The sequence below is a fragment of the Anolis carolinensis genome, chromosome 6 (assembly GCF_035594765.1).
Source record: "Anolis carolinensis isolate JA03-04 chromosome 6, rAnoCar3.1.pri, whole genome shotgun sequence".
NCBI classification, from domain to species: Eukaryota; Metazoa; Chordata; class Lepidosauria; order Squamata; family Dactyloidae; genus Anolis; species Anolis carolinensis.
The window spans coordinates 49,072,935-49,088,012 of NC_085846.1; the positions used below are offsets into that span (position 1 = coordinate 49,072,935).

At 42.2% G+C, this 15,078-nt stretch overlaps 1 protein-coding gene across 1 annotated transcript in view; it reads right to left on the bottom strand.

Annotated features, from left to right (window-relative positions):
* ahrr (aryl hydrocarbon receptor repressor) overlaps positions 1 to 6,165 on the bottom strand; it is a 37,175-nt gene extending 31,010 nt beyond the window's left edge. Inside the window, exon 1 of the mRNA XM_016994457.2 lies at positions 5,959 to 6,165. The gene's annotated coding sequence lies outside the window, so the exon portion shown is untranslated. The remainder of the gene's footprint in view (positions 1 to 5,958) is intronic.
* Between the last annotated feature and the right edge of the window lie 8,913 nt (positions 6,166 to 15,078).

A 15,078-nucleotide genomic window follows, 5' to 3' on the forward strand; every position in this document is an offset into this window, starting at 1 on the left:
AGAAAGAAAAAATCAAGACCTGGCTTTTTACGCAGGTGTTTGGTGACTAGGAAACTATTTAACAGCTTGAATAATGGACTATGAATTTTGGAAAACAATTTGGACATGAGATCATGACTCGGCATTTTATGTGGTTTTAAACTGTTAATTGATTTATATGTGTTTAATTGCTTATATATTTAGATTGTTTATATTTTGATGAGATGTGTTTTATTGTTTACGTGCGTGGCACTGAATTTTTGCCAGATCTATAAGCTGCCTTGAGCCCCATCCAGGGTTGAGAAAGGCAGGGTAAAATGAAGTAAGTAAGTAAATAAATAAATAAATAAATGGTTTTCAATGAATATTTCATAAAGTCTCAACCAAATCAACATAGTTTGTGGCAGCCAAAAAAACGTTTTTGCGTATAAGAACTACTTACAAAGTAAGTACCACACAATTAAACAGGAAAGAACAGTTTTGAGCCAGGAACAGATTTTTTTCTTCACATTTTGTTACATAAACATAAATGGTTGGACTAGTTCTTAGTTTGGAAAAGTGGCGAAATATCAATCTCTCACTATATCTTCACTGTCGGTTAAGACTGTGGTAATCTTATGAGGAATCCCAGTATGGAAGATGGTTTTCTGAATGGCCCTCCAAGACTGGAGTCCATGCAGTGCAGTGCAGCCTAATCCCATCCTGGTATTGAACGTCGCTGAGCCGTCCAAGAGAACCAACAGAGATACACTCCCTCTGTCAAGTTCGCTTCGTAGATCATCCACCAAGAAACACAAAGATAAATATGGAACACCATATGGAAAACTGTAACATCACTAAATGACATTTGTAAGTAGAAACAAATATTTTCTTTTCCATTTACCATTCATCCTCATTTATTAAAAAAATCCCTGATAAACATAGTCCATACATACATCATTTATAAGAAACAACGGACTCAAACATGAGAAAGATTCCTTCTTCTCTTCTTAGAAGAGAAAAAATGTCAGCTTTCCTTTGAAATGACTCCTACACATGTTTTAGTGTTGTTTTATAAAGACTGTAAAGTATTTCTCCAAGAGACTAGCTATAAGATACTGTTGAAATGTGATAAGCTGACCAGAGTTTGCACTTGTATTTGCTAAGAGTTTTTTGCTGCCTGATCGGTAATTTTCTCAAAGAGCGGCTTTTGTAATTGGGAGGCTTTCCCTACAAAGCAGATGCATACAGGGCATGCGATAAACAGGTGTAATAATAAATCCTGAAATGCTGAAATGCTGACAATCCTCACAGCCAGCTGAAGAGTCCAAAAAAAAAAAAACCCCTCAGGCATAGCTATGTTAATCCACCTCTTTTCCTTCCTCTTTCTCTGTACTGCAATATATAGTATAATACCCAATATACTGAGACAGGTTGACAAGAAGAATAGAGAGATGGCAGAAGATAGTGAAGTGAGTAGTATGTTGGACTTCAGACTGTACAAAAAAAAGGAGACATGTGGCCCAACCTACCGTACATAAGACCACTAATTCAGGATTTTCCAAGAGTTCCTTTTCTTGGCATCTGGAATGAATACATTAAACTAGCTATGAACAAACCAGTTTTAACAGTTTTCATATCCAGCAGGAGCATTGCCTTTTTAATGTATTTGCTCATTCAATGAAAAAACGTACTATATTATTATTATTAATAATAATAATAACTTTATTTATATCCTGCCACCATCTCTCTAATGGGACCCAGGGTGGCTTATAGAAGGCACATAATAGTGCCGTAAAACACATAAAATACAAATAAGTTACATCAACATGTATAACAATAACAATATAAATTGATATAGAACAACACAAGAAATAAAAGCCAACCCAATTTAGATAAAATACTCAATAAAATGCAGCAATAGCTATTAAAATGGGCAGTACAGCCACATTAAACATTCCAATATTGTCTTGTGTTTAATTTCTGTTCTGTGTATTTTAATATGTATTTTATAGAAATACATTTTAATATGTGTACTTATAGAATTTTTACAATGTTTATGGATTTTAATTATACTGTAACCTGCCTCGAGCCACGAGGAGAGGCGGGTAAGAAATAATAATAATAACAACAACAATTATTATAATTATAACAATCCTTTTATCATGTCTTGGTATCCTTTATATTTGATATGCCACATTCTTGTAGTTATTCTCTGCTATAATAATTCAAAGTAATAAGAGTTCTCTACACTTAAAAGGCAACAGAAAAGAACTAACGTAAGTAGTGAGACGTGCAAATAAAATCAGCCAGGGTTGTTCTGCCCACCTCTGCCTCACAAATGAGGCAACAATTTTTATAGCAATTTTCCAAAGGACTAATGATTACTTTATAATGTTAACTGAAGGGAAAACATAAGATGAACTTCAAAATCTACTAAAAGCTATCATTTCATAGCAAACAACTAAAACTTAAGTCAGGCAACTGAATAACAGCCTTACTCACAATTACAGTGAGAATATTTCAATTTGATTTCGGTTTCTAGAGAGATAGTATTATGCAAGTATTCCATGTTTCCTCTAACACAGAAGTTCAACATAAATAAAGGAATACTGGTTTCTAATCAAAATATTGTGCCAGTCTCAGGCTCCTACACTGCCACATAATCCAGATTATCAAAGCAGATAATCTGGATTTTGTATGGCAGTGAAGAAGGGGCCTCAGAGAAGTAAAAAAAACAACAACAACTGTTGCTTCAAATTCTGATTCAGTTCAACTAACTGCTATAGATCTAGCTGTTCTCCGAAGTTCCTAATGCATAAGTATCCAATGCATATTTCATTGCCTTATTTTCAATTTACCATCAGGACACAACTATTTTTATTAGAACTAAACACATTTTATGAGCTTTACTTTCTCTTGAAACATATCATTTTGTAAACAACTAGTAAAAAGCTTTCCAGGCTGTTTATTTAGTGTGTTGGCTGCAGTGTATAAGTGTGTGATCATGCAAATGGAGCAAGGAATGACAAAAATCATGGAAATGTATGATTGCTTTGTAAATAATATATATTTAAAAATATACATGAAAGGCTTTTCTGATATATGTTGCTTATAATATAAATCGCAATGTATGTATGTGTCTGTATCTTTTAGGGCCCTTCCACACATCCATATAACCCAGAATATCAAGGCAGATAATTCACAATATCTGCTTTGAACTAGGTTATCCAAGTACACACTGCTATATCATCCAGTTCAATGTGGATTGTATGTAGCTGTGTGGAAGGGACTTTAACCTCCGGTTTCCTCGTAAGACTGAATTACTCTGCCACAAAACGATGCAGGTTTAAGAAGTGAAATGTTTGGAAAGTTCTGAACTAGTATAATATTTTGTGGTTTTTTTGGACACTGAACTCTTGTGAAAATAGGCAAAGTCGTTGCTTACAATCTAGAAAGGAAAGATAGAATTAATTAGGAAAGTGAAACACTTCCTTTTTCATGCAATGGAAATGTGTGTATTAGTAATACATAATTATAGACTAAGGATTATTATTTTTATCATCATTAAAAAAATCATAGAGCTGGAAGGGACTACAAGGGCCTATTGTTGTTATTATATTATTATTAATTGTTGTTGTTATTAATATAGTCAAAGAGTTGGAGGATACTACACATTATTATTATCATCATCATCATCATCATTATTATCACTGAATGGCTAGGGCTCAATATAATGGAATGCTAAGAATTTAGTCAAAGAGTTGGAAGAGACTACAAATTATTACTATTATTATTACTATTATTAATAATATTAGTATCACTAAATAGCTGTGGCTCAATGCTATGGGATACTGGGAGTTGTGGAAGAGATTACACATCATCATCATCATCATCATCATCATCATGAAAATTACTAACCTGAGCAGTGGCAATGTTTTAATTGTTTTATGTCATATAATTCTTGTTTTAAAGGATGATGTCTGCTATTAATTTAATAAGTTTGGTTCACTTTTATGGATTGTTTAGTTACTTGGGTTGATTCTATTTTAAATTGGTTATTGGTTTATTGTTTTATTGTATTTGTTTTATTTTGATTGTTTTGTTATTTACACTGTTGTAAGCTGCTCTGAGTCCCCTTGAGGAGATGGGGCAGGGTATAAATAAAGTATTACAGTAGAGTCTCACTTATCCAAGACTCGCTTATCCAAGTTTCTGGATTATCCAAGGCATTTTTGTAGTCAATGTTTTCAATATATCATGATATTTTGGTGCTAAATTCATAAATACAGTAATTACAACATAACATTACTGTGCATTGAATTACTTTTTCTGTCAAATTTGTTGTATAACATGATGTTTTGGTGCTTAATTTGTAAAATCATAACCTAATTTGATGTTTAATAGGCTTCTCCTTAATCCCTCCTTATTATCCAAGATATTCACTTATCCAGGGTTCTGACGGCCCATTTAGCTTGGATAAGTGAGACTCTACTGTATATGTGTGTGTGTGTTTCCAAAAGGTAGCAAATCCAAGGTAAAGGTAAAGGTTTCCCCTGACGTTAAGTCCAGTCGTGACCGACTCTGGGGGTTGGTGCTCATCTCTATTTCTAAGCCGAAGAGCCGGCATTGTTCGTAGACACCTCCAAGGTCATGTGGCCGGCATGACTGCATGGAGCGTCGTTACCTTCCTGCCGGAGCGGTACCTATTGATCTACTCACATTGGCATGTTTTCAAACTGCTAGGTTGGCAGAAGCTGGAGCTAACAGCGGGCGCTCACTCCGCTCCTGGGATTTGAACCTGGGACCTTTCGGTCTGCAAGTTCAGCAGCTCAGTGCTTTAACACACTTCGCCACCGGGGCTCCAAACAAATTGAAAAAAAATGACTTCTAGGTGGCAGCACATTGTTGCTTAGGAAAATAATATTTTGTACAGATCAAAAACATCAAAATGAATACAGTAGAGTCTCAATTATCCAACATAAATGGGCCGGCAGAATGTTGGATAAGCGAATATGTTGGATAATAAGGAGAGATGAAGGAGAAGCCTATTAAACTTCAAATTAGGTTATGATTTTACAAATTAAGCACCAAAACATCATGTTATACAACAGATTTGACAGAAAAAGTAGTTCAATACACAGTCATGTTCTGTTGTAATTACTGTATTTATGAATTTAGCAACAAAATATCACGATATATTGAAAATATTGACTACAAAAATGCATTGGATAATCCAGAACCTTGGATAAGCGAGTCTTAGATAAGTGAGACTCTACTGTATATATATGTGTGTATATATATATATATGTTGTGTGCATGTGTGTGTTTCCAAAAAGTAGCAAATCCAAACAAATGGGGAAAAATGACTTGTAGTTGGCAGCACATTGTTCCTTAGGAAAATAATATTTTGTACAGATCAAAAACATCAAAATGAATCATAGAATTGGAAAATACCTCAAGGGTCATCCAGTCCAACCCCTGCCATGCAGGAAAAGCACAATCAAAGCACCCCCGACAGATGACCATGCAGCCTCTGCTTAAAAGCCTCCAAAGAAGGAGCCTCCGCTCTGCTGCGCGGCAGAGAGTTCCATTATTGAACAGCTCTTCTGCCCAATTCCTAATGTTCAAGTGGAATCTCTTTCCCTGCCATTTGAATCCATGGCGCTGTGCTCTGTGTCATAATCTCCAGGGCAGCGGAAAACAACCTGACATCCTTTCAAATCTTTAAACATAGCTGCTATCTATCTCTCTGTGGAAGTATGGCTTCCCTAATCTCGGCACTCTTCTCACACAGAATACTTCGAGGCAGGGATTTCTCCTTTCCTTGCCTTCCCGCCCAAATGTCTCTCTCGCCTCATCAATCCCAATGCCCCACCAGAGCCTATGATGAATAAATACATGGTTGGCATCCTCTCCCATTGCCCCGCGTCTCCTTCCACGGGACGCTCTTGGCAACAGCGGAGAGAAGGGAAACGAGGAAAAAGTCTAGGGACTCACCGGGCTTCGTCTCCGAGGCAGCGCGGACTGTGCCGCTCTCTCCCGCGCCTCCCGCCCGCGACTGGAAAGAGCGTGAGCCGCCGCCGAGCCTCCCTGCCGTCAACTCGCCCGTTCGCACGCGATGCTCTCCGGCTGCCTTCCCGCGCGCGGACAGCAGGGGGCGCGCCAGAGGCACACGCTGTAGGGAAAGCCGCGCAGATAGATGCCTCCCTCTGAGTCTTTGGAAACTCAAAGAAAATCAACTCTCCTATTGGAAGGAAGTCTATTCAATTGGAATCATAGAATCAGAAGGAAGAGGGAGCAGGCTTGTTTTTACTGCTGCCCTGGAGATTAGGACTGGGGGCAATGGGTTCAAACTATTTATTTACTATACAGTAGAGCAGGGGTCCTCAAACTTTTAAAGCAGAGGGCCAGTCCGCAATCCTTCAGACTGATGAGGGGCCGAATTATGTGTTATGATGTGTTGTTCTTTTATATTCTGTTATATTGTATTGTTTTGGGCATGGCCCCATGTAAGCTGCCCCAAGTCCCCATTGGGGAGATAGTGTCGGGGTATAAATAAAGTTTTATAATAATAATTATTATTATTATTATCATTTGGAAAAAAAAACGAACAAATTCCTATGCACACTGCACATGTCTTATTTGTAGTGCAAAACAACAACAACAATGAAAGAACAATACAATACTTAAAAATGAAAACAACTGTAACCAGCATAAACCTATCAGGATTTCAATGGGAAGTGTGGGCCTGCTTCTGGCCAATGAGATAGTCAAGTGAATTAGGATTGTTGTTGTTGTGTGACTTCAAGTCATTTCAGATTTTGGCCGAGCCTAAGTCTAAAATTATTTATTTATTCATTTACTACATTTATTTATTACATTTATATCCCGCCCTTCTCACCCTGAAGGGGACTCAGAGCAGCTGTATGTACATACAATATATTATATTATTAGCATAGCACAATATTAGCATTATATATTACTATATTGAACTATACCACTATATTGTAATATTATATGTAATATATAACATATAATTCATATTATATGGTATTATTAATAATATTATATTGTATAACATTATAAGATTATTATCAATATTATATGTATATAGAATATATTATTAAAACTGATATAAAAATATTATATTATAAAACTGAGGGCGGGGGCCAGGAAAATGACCTTGGAGGGCCGCATCCGGCCCCCGGGCCTTAGTTTGGGGACCCCTGCAGTAGAGTATTTTATATACATATACAGTAGAGTTTCACTTATCCAAGACTCGCTTATCCAACGTTCTGGATTATCCAACGCATTTTTGTAGTCAATGTTTTCAATATATCGTGATATTTTGGTGCTAAATTCGTAAATACAGTAATTACTACATAGTATTACTGCGTATTGAACTACTTTTTCTGTCAAATTTGTTGTATAACATGTTGTTTTGGTGCTTAATTAGTAAAATCATAACCTAATTTGATGTTTAATAGGCTTTTTCTTAATCTCTCCTTATTATCCAACATATTCACTTATCCAACATTCTGCCAGCCAGTTTATGTTGGATAAGTGAGACTCTACTGTACATATAATTTATAATAATTTATAAATATATATTTTATATACATATAATATTAATATTATAATGTAATACAATATACCAATAATAATACAATATAATATTAATTATATATTATATATTAAATGTAATATCACTAATAATACAGTAGTCTCACTTATCCAACACTCACTTATCCAAGGTTCTGGATTATCCCATGCATTTTTGTAGTCAATGTTTTCAATACATCGTGATATTTTGGTGCTAAATTCGTAAATACAGTAATTACTACATAGCATTACTGCGTATTGAACTACTTTTTCTGTCAAATTTGTTGTTAAACATGTTTTGGTGCTTAATTTGTAAAATCATAACTTAGTTTGATGTGTAATAGGCTTTTCCTTAATCCCTCCTCATTATCCAAGATATTCGCTTATCCAACGTTCTGCCAGCCCGTTTATGTTGGATAAGTGAGACTCTACTGTATATATATTGCCCAGGATAGAAAAAATGTGTAAAGGTAATTTAATTATAACAGAGACAGTTAACATGCTATGAGCACTCTTGTGTTCAAAATGTTGAACTTTTGAGTATTTAAATGTATTAAAAAGGTTTGACATCTAAGAATAAGTAAATAAATAAATAAAAAGGAAGGCCCCAAGTGAGCCTGCCTTGAAAGGGAGTCCCATATGTGGATTTTGGGTAATATTTATTATTTATTTATTACATGCATTTATACCCCGCCCTTCTCCCCGAGGGGACTCAGAGCGGCTTACATTCTGCCACGAGGGCCAGCAACAAATATACTATAAAACAAGACAATTAAAACATGATAAAACATGATAAAAACATGATAAAAAGTATACAAAAATTAAAACGCTGCAAGGCAGCGATATTGCACCATCCTCAGTCATTCACTACTGCTACAATTACAGATTTGCGACCCGATTACATCAGCCAATGAGCTTATTCGCTGAATGCCTGGGCGCAGAGCCAAGTTTTTAATTTTCTTTTAAATCCCAGGAGGGATGGGGTTTGCCGGATATCACTGGGTGTCACGACCCCGGCTACAGAGCACCAATAACCATACGCAGAGGCCAGATTCTAACTAATATCTTTATTAAGGAAATATATAAGGTTAATAAAAACAAATGTAAAAGTTAGTTCAGAAGCGGACCTTTCAGGAAAGGTCAAAATTAGTCCAAAAAAGCAATGTCCAATAAGAAATATTATGGTCCAAAGTTGTAATCCAATAACCGAAACACTCACTTTGCCAGGCAAAGTGAGGGGAGATGACAAGGTCCTTTAGTCCATAAACTTGAGCAAGGCTAGGAAATAACTTGATACTTGAAACAAGGCTTAAAACGTGGAACAAGGTAACTAGGAACAAGAACAAGGTCCGTGGAATAACTTGGTAAAATCCGTGGAACGAGGCAAGGATTGGTCCTGGGAAACAAGGCAAAGTCCGTAGATAAACAAAGGCTGGGAAGCAAGGCGAAGGCTGGATAGCAAGGCAAGGCTTGAGCAGGAGCGAGGCTTGAATCGGAGCGCGCTGTCCAGACACAACTCGCTCCGTAGGCTGACGAATTGACTCCGCGAAGTTACTACGCGGGTAAAACACCTATATAGAGTCTAACTTTCCCACCGAAGCAGTTCTCTGGGAATCAGAAACGAAAGCTAAACTCTGAGACCAGATGTTAAACTCCTTAAAGATTCTCACGAGAAGCAGTCTTAATTGGCTACATTCTTAGCTGCAATCCTCGCACTCCTGCGCGAAGCTGATTCCAAACTTCTCTGTTGTTTACAAAACTCCCGGCGCAAGAACACGGGAGAAGTAGGCTCTGGGCTTGTTTGACATACTTCTGGGAGACAACTTTCTTGCAGGTGCAAGGTTCCCAGATCTGCCTGGGAAAGATCTGGCTGAGAGGAATCCAGTTCAGACTGGGAAGGTAAAAAACCCAAGTTTTCATCTTCATCAGGAATTACAATGTCCTGAGCAGGACTACAAGGCCCATGGGTCATCACACTATCCCCCTCCTCAAGGCCCCTCCCAAACTGGGGCCCTCTCCCCGAGGCGCGAGGTCGCGGCTTGGCGGGATAGGTCTGATGAAAGCGACGGGTTAGCTCAGGAGCATGGACTGTGGAGGCGTCTTCCCAAGAGCGTTCCTCAGGGCCAAAACCCACCCAGTCAATGAGATATTGTAGGCGGCGGCGGTGAAAGCGAGAATCCAAAATGTCCTCAACCTCGAACTCCTCCTCCCCATTCATCAAAACAGGAGGGGGGGCCGGTTGGTCTGTATCAGGACGCACACCATCCGCCGGAAGGAGCAGGGAACGGTGAAACACTGGGTGAATGCGCATTGAACGCGGAAGTTGGAGTTTGAAAGTCACGGGGTTTAATTGCGCCACCACTGGATAGGGGCCAATGAAACGGGCATCTAACTTCCGGCAAGGGCGGTGGGAGGGCAGAAAGCGAGTGGACAGAAAAACCCGATCTCCTACCTTGATTTCGGGCCCCGGCTGGCGGTGTTTGTCAGCGTGGTGTTTATAGTCCTCCTTGGCTTGGTCCAGTTGCTGGAGCAAAAGTTGTTGCACCGCTGTGAGTTCTTGCAGCCAATCCTCTGCTGCGGGAACTTCTGAAGTTTCAATGACAGGGGGAAAGAAACGTGGATGGAAGCCGTAGTTTGCAAAGAACGGCGTTTCTTTTGTAGAAGCTTGAACTCCATTGTTGTAGGCAAACTCAGACAGTGGTAACAGAGAAGCCCAATTGTCCTGTTGGTAGTTTACATAACAGCGAAGATACTGCTCCAAAGTGGCATTGGTGCGCTCCGTTTGCCCATCTGTTTGGGGATGATGAGCTGAAGATAAGCGAGAGTCTATGCCCAATAGTTTTTGTAGCGCCTTCCAAAAACGAGAGGTGAATTGAGATCCACGGTCTGTGACTAAACTCTTGGGCAATCCATGTAGTCTGAAAACATGTTGAAGGAATAGATCCGCAGTCTCTTTGGCCGTGGGGAGGCCTTCGCAGGGAATGAAATGGGCTAACTTGGTGAAAAGGTCCACCACCACTAAGATCGTGGTGAATCCACAGGAAGGTGGTAGGTCAGTGATGAAATCCGCAGAAATTATTTCCCATGGGCGAGATGGGGTAGGAAGGGGGTGTAAAAGCCCTGAGGGCTTCTCCCTTCTTATCTTGGAGCGCTGGCATACTGGGCAGGTGTTGACATATTTTTCCACATCCTTGCGGATCTTGGGCCACCAAAAATCCCTTAGGATCAGATGCATGGTTTTAAATAGTCCGAAGTGTCCTGCTGGTTTGCAATCATGACACAGACGAAGCGCTTTTTCCCTGCCCGGTCCGGGTGGGATATAAACATGATTTCTATAGCAAAGCAGCCCATCCTTAAGCGAAAAGGGAAAATGCAGACCTTGGCGAAGTTGGTCCTGCGCCCAGGCATCTGCTTGCTGACTAGCCCTGATTTCTTGAGCACAGAGGGGTCCTGGAGTAGAGGAAGTTGAACCAATGGGAATGGATTTGGTGTTCCCCACTGTGAGCGTGGCAAAGTTCCCGGGTTGTAATAGTTGGGATTCAAAGGTCTCCTTGCGTCCTGCAGCGTATTCCGGTTTACGTGACAGGGCGTCTGCTTGCTTGGTCTGGGCTGGGGTCACATAATGAATCTGGAAGTCGAAACGTTCGAAGAATAAAGCCCAACGTTGCTGCCTCTGATTTAGTTTGCGGGCAGTTCTTAGATGTTCTAGATTACGATGATCAGTGTGGACTTCAATGGGAAATTTGGCCCCTTCTAGCCAATGTCTCCAAGTTTCAAAGGCTGCCTTTATGGCCAGTAGTTCTTTTTCCCAAATGGTGTAATTCCTCTCTGGTGTGGTTAGTTGACGAGAGTAAAAGGCACAGGGATGGAGGTGATCTCCCACCGGTTGTAAGAGTACAGCCCCAATTGCCACATCAGAGGCGTCCGCTTGCACAACAAAAGGGGTTCCAGGATTTGGGTGCTGTAGAATTGGCTGGGAGGTGAATAGTTTCTTTAGTTGCTGGAACCCTTTCTCTGCTTGATCAGTCCAGCGGAAAGGCTGCTTTCCACGGATGCAGCTAGTGATGGGGTCGGACCAGCGGGCAAAATCTGGAATGAACTTGCGGTAATAGTTCGCGAACCCCAAGAAACGCTGCACCTCTTTCTTGTTAGTTGGCGCCCGCCATTCCAATACTGCTGAAACCTTGGCTGGATCCATGGAAAGCCCTAGAGGCGAGATGCGGTAACCAAGGAAATCTACCTCTTGTAGATCAAAGGCGCATTTTTCCAGCTTGGCATAAAGTCCATGATCCCGCAATCGTTGTAACACCATTTTGACGTGGTTCTCATGTTCTGATTGTGATCTAGAAAACACCAAAAAATCGTCCAGGTAGATTATCAAGAACCTGTCTAGATAGTCCTGAAAAATGTCATTGACAAAATGCTGGAACGTTGCGGGAGCTCCGCATAAACCGAAATTCATAACTCGGGACTCGAATAATCCGAATTTGGTCTGGAAGGCGGTCTTCCACTCGTCCCCTTCCCTGATGCGAACTAAGTTGTAAGCCCCCCGAAGATCCAGCTTGGTGTAAACCTTGGCTCCTCGAAGCCGATCCAGTAGATCCGAGATTAAGGGCAGGGGATAGCTGTTCCGCTTGGTGATATTGTTCAATGCTCTGTAGTCCACCACCAAGCGTAGTTCCCCTGACTTCTTCTTCACAAACATCACTGGGGAGGCGGCTGGGGATTGAGAGGGTCTGATGAATCCCTTGCGAAGGTTTGTCTCTATGAATTCCCTGAGAGCTTCTTGCTCTGGTTCAGTCAGGGAGTAGAGATGCCCTCGCGGGATCGGGGCCCCCTCCACCAAGTCAATGGCACAGTCATAAGGTCTATGTGGGGGTAATTTTTCGGCTTCTTTCTCATTGAATACATCCCAATACTCGGAGTACTTCTTTGGCAAGGTGATGATGGGCTCGGTGTCTGTGGCATGGCAGACCTTGGCTACGAGGCAATGGTTTTGGCAGTACGGTGAAGCAAACTGCAGTTCTCTGTTGGACCAGGAGATGTTAGGGTCGTGGAGAGTCAGCCATGGAATTCCCAAAATCACAGGGAAATGGGGAACCTCGGTAACAAAGAAGGAAATCTCTTCCATATGTTCCCTTATCCACATCCTGGTGGGTTCCGACCACTGACTTACGGGGCCCGTCTTGAGGGGGCGGCCGTCTATGGCTTGCACCACACGGGCATTCTTAAAATCATGATATTGTAATCCCAGAGAGTCGGCATACTCTCTATCAATGAAATTGTTGGTAGCTCCAGAGTCTATCATGGCGTGGATCATGACGGGTCCCCTTTTTGCTGACCATAATGTGACCACGAGAAGGAACAGGACCCCGGTTGGCGGCTCTTGAATGGATTTTTTGACCGGGTTGGCGAGCCTCTCTACACCCGGTCGTTGGCTTCCCCCGCCGGCTGTGTGCCAGTCGGCTCAGACGCCTTCGTCTCCGTGGAGGACGCCGCCGCAAGACGGGCGGCAGGCTTCCCTTTGGCTGGGCACTCTCTGGCGAAGTGGCCCCCGTTCCCGCAGTACCAACAGAGGTTTAAGCGTTGACGACGGGCCTTCTCGGCGGCATCTAGTCTGGGACGCACATTGCCCAACTGCATCGGCACCTCCTCGCCTCCTCTGGGGTATGGGGTTGGCGGTGGGGGTCTCCACACTGGACGTGGCTGAACGCTGGCGGGAGCGGGGGGTTTTGCCCCGGCTCTACTGCCCTGGCCTCGAACCCACTGTTTCCTGTTGGCAATCATGACTTCAGCCCGTAAACATTGATCAATGAGTGCCTCGAGGGTCTGGGGAGGATCCACCTTGGAGATTTCTTCCAGCATTTCAATGTTGAGACCCTCCCGGAATTGTCCTCTGAGGGCTACATCGTTCCAGCCGGTGTTGTGGGCCAGCACTCGGAACTCGGCTATATACTGAGACATAGGTCTGTCTCCTTGGAAAAGGCGACGGAGTTTGTGACCGGCTGCCTCCAAATTGTCCTCGATTCCCCAAGTCTCCTTGAGGTGGTCCAAGAAGTGTTGCGCTGATCTTAGGTGTGGAGAGGCTTGGTCGAACAGTGCCGTCGCCCAATTGGCCGCTGGCCCGTCTAGAAGACTGTAAACCCACGCCACTTTGATGTCTTCTTGGGGAAACTCGGCATCACGGGCCTCTAGATAAGCTTGACATTGGCGACGGAAAACATGAACCTTAGAAGCTTCTCCAGTAAACTTGGTAGGCAACGCCATGGCCGGGAGGCGGATTCCGCGCTCCCGCAAGCCCTTTATTTCTCCATCCTGGGCGTTGAGTCTGTCGCGGATGCGATCCACTTCGTCCTTGCTGATGGTGTAGCTCAGTGGCTGCCCACCGGGCACGGTTCCGGTAGACATTCTGGCCGAGGTTAATTGGTGCTTAGGGTGGCGGAGTCAAACTGTCACGACCCCGGCTACAGAGCACCAATAACCATACGCAGAGGCCAGATTCTAACTAATATCTTTATTAAGGAAATATATAAGGTTAATAAAAACAAATGTAAAAGTTAGTTCAGAAGCGGACCTTTCAGGAAAGGTCAAAATTAGTCCAAAAAAGCAATGTCCAATAAGAAATATTATGGTCCAAAGTTGTAATCCAATAACCGAAACACTCACTTTGCCAGGCAAAGTGAGGGGAGATGACAAGGTCCTTTAGTCCATAAACTTGAGCAAGGCTAGGAAATAACTTGATACTTGAAACAAGGCTTAAAACGTGGAACAAGGTAACTAGGAACAAGAACAAGGTCCGTGGAATAACTTGGTAAAATCCGTGGAACGAGGCAAGGATTGGTCCTGGGAAACAAGGCAAAGTCCGTAGATAAACAAAGGCTGGGAAGCAAGGCGAAGGCTGGATAGCAAGGCAAGGCTTGAGCAGGAGCGAGGCTTGAATCGGAGCGCGCTGTCCAGACACAACTCGCTCCGTAGGCTGACGAATTGACTCCGCGAAGTTACTACGCGGGTAAAACACCTATATAGAGTCTAACTTTCCCACCGAAGCAGTTCTCTGGGAATCAGAAACGAAAGCTAAACTCTGAGACCAGATGTTAAACTCCTTAAAGATTCTCACGAGAAGCAGTCTTAATTGGCTACATTCTTAGCTGCAATCCTCGCACTCCTGCGCGAAGCTGATTCCAAACTTCTCTGTTGTTTACAAAACTCCCGGCGCAAGAACACGGGAGAAGTAGGCTCTGGGCTTGTTTGACATACTTCTGGGAGACAACTTTCTTGCAGGTGCAAGGTTCCCAGATCTGCCTGGGAAAGATCTGGCTGAGAGGAATCCAGTTCAGACTGGGAAGGTAAAAAACCCAAGTTTTCATCTTCATCAGGAATTACAATGTCCTGAGCAGGACTACAAGGCCCATGGGTCATCACACTGGGGAGGGAGTTCCACAGCCGAGGAGCCACCACCGAGAAGGCCCTGTCCCTCGTCCCCACCAGCTGCGCCTGCGAGGCAGGTGGGATCGA